We start from the raw sequence: 2,290 nt of genomic DNA, 5'->3' as shown, positions 1-2,290 counted from the left end.
GAAACAGAGGAGAGGGTATACGGAGGCCACACTCTAACCCCTAAACTACAGTGCCACTGACCTTCTTCCTCCAATGAGATTTTATCTTATGCTTGCCACCATGCCTCAGCAATGCTATAATAATGTGAATTCATCAAGGCAGCAACCCATTCACTAGATCCATGCATTCTGGATCTAATTGTTTTTTGATGTATTACCACAGATCTACACAGTGTTGTGCTTCACTAAAAATCTTTTTTTTTTAATTTGTTTTATTTCTGACTACATTGTAGCTGTCGTCAGATCAGAAGGTATTGGGATCTCATTACAAATAGTTGTGAGCTACCATGTGCTTGCTGGTAATTGAACTCAGGACTTTGGAAGAACAGTCACTGACCCATCTTTTCAGACCTTCACTAATATCTTGAGTGTTTCTTTTTTTGAGTTTTTTATCTTTATTAACTTGAGTATTTCTTATTTACATTTTGATTGTTATTCCCCCTCCCGGTTTCTGGGCCAGCATTCCCCTAACACCTCCCCATCCCCTTCTATTTAGGCTTCCCCTCCCCATTCTCCCTCCATTACTGCCCTCCACCCAACAATCACGTTCACTAGGGGTCCAGTCTTGGCAGGACCAAGGGCTTCCCCTTCCAGGTGCTCTTACTAGGCTATTCATTGCTACCTATGAGGTTGGAGCCAGGGTCAGTCCATGCACAGTCTTTGGGTAGTGGCTTAGTCCCTGGAAGCTCTGGTTGGTTGGCATTGTTTGTACATATGGGGTCTCGAGCTCCCTTCAAGCTCTCCCAGTCCTTTCTCTGTTCCTTCAATGGGGTCCTGTTCTCAGTTCAGTGGTTTGCTGCTGGCATTAACCTATGTATTTGCTGTATTCTGGGTGTGTCTCTCAGGGAGATCTACATCCAGTTCCTGTCAGCCTGCACTTCTTTGCTTCATCCATCCATTTGCTGTCACCTGAGTTTTTGATCTTAGCCATTCTCACTGGTGTGAGGTGGAATCTCAGGGTTGTTTTGATTTGCATTTCCCTTATGACTAAAGATGTTGAACATTTCTCTAGGTGTTTCTCAGCCATTCGACATTCCTCATTTGTGAATTCTTTGCTTAGCTCTGAACCCCATTTTTTAATAGGGATATTTGTCTCCCTGCGGTCTAACTTCTTGAGTTCTTTGTATATTTTGCATATAAGCCCTCTATCTGTTGTAGGATTGGTAAAGATCTTTTCCCAATCTGTTGATTGCCGTTTTGTCCTAACCACAGTGTCCTTTGCCTTACAGAAGCTTTGCAATTTTATGAGATCCCATTTGTCGGTTCTTGATCTTAGAGCATAAGCCATTGGTGTTTTTTTTCTTTTTAAGGAAAGTTTCTCCATTGCCCATGTGTTTGAGATGCTTCCCCACTTTATCTTCTATTAGTTTGAGTGTGTCTGGTTTGATGTGGAGGTCCTTGATCCATTTGGACTTAAGCTTTGTACAGGGTGATAAGCATGGATCGATCTGCATTCTACATGCTGACCTCCAGTTGAACCAGCACCATTTGCTGAAAATGCTATCTTTTTTCCACTGGATGGTTTTGGCTCCTTTGACAAAAATCAAGTGACCATAGGTGTGTGGGTTCATTTCTGGGTCTTCAATTCTATTCCACTGGTCTATTTGTCTGTCTTTGTACCAATACCATGCAGTTTTTTATCACGATTGCTCTGAAATACTGCTTGAGTTCAGGGATAGTGATTCCCCCTGAAGTCCTTTTATTGTTGAGAATAGTTTTAACTATCCTGGGTTTTTTGTTATTCCAGATGAATTTTCAAATTGTTCTGTCTAACACTTTGAAGAATTGGATTGGTATTTTGATGGGGATTGCATTGAATCTGTAGATCGCTTTTGGTAAAATGGCCATTTTTACTATATTAATCCTGCCAATCCATGAGTATGGGAGATCTTTCCATCTTCTGAGATCTTCTTCAATCTCTTTCTTCAGAGGCTTGAAGTTCTTATTGTACAGATCTTTCCACTTGCTTGCTTAAAGTCACACTGAGGTATTTTATATTATTTGAAACTATTATGAAGGGTGTCGTTTCCCTAATTTCTTTCTCTGCTTGTTTCTCTTTTGTGTAGAGGAAGGCTACTGATTTATTTGAGTTAATTTTATACCCAGCCACTTTGCTGAAGTTGTTTATCAGCTTTAGTAGTTCTCTGCTGGAACTTTTGGGATCACTTAAATATGCTATCCTATCATCTGCAAATAGTGATATTTTGACTTCTTCTTTTCCAATCTGTATCCCTTTGATCTCCTTTTGTTT

Source organism: Rattus rattus, chromosome X (genome assembly GCF_011064425.1).
Source record: "Rattus rattus isolate New Zealand chromosome X, Rrattus_CSIRO_v1, whole genome shotgun sequence".
Lineage (NCBI taxonomy): Eukaryota > Metazoa > Chordata > Mammalia > Rodentia > Muridae > Rattus > Rattus rattus.
This window is presented reverse-complemented; position numbering follows the sequence as displayed.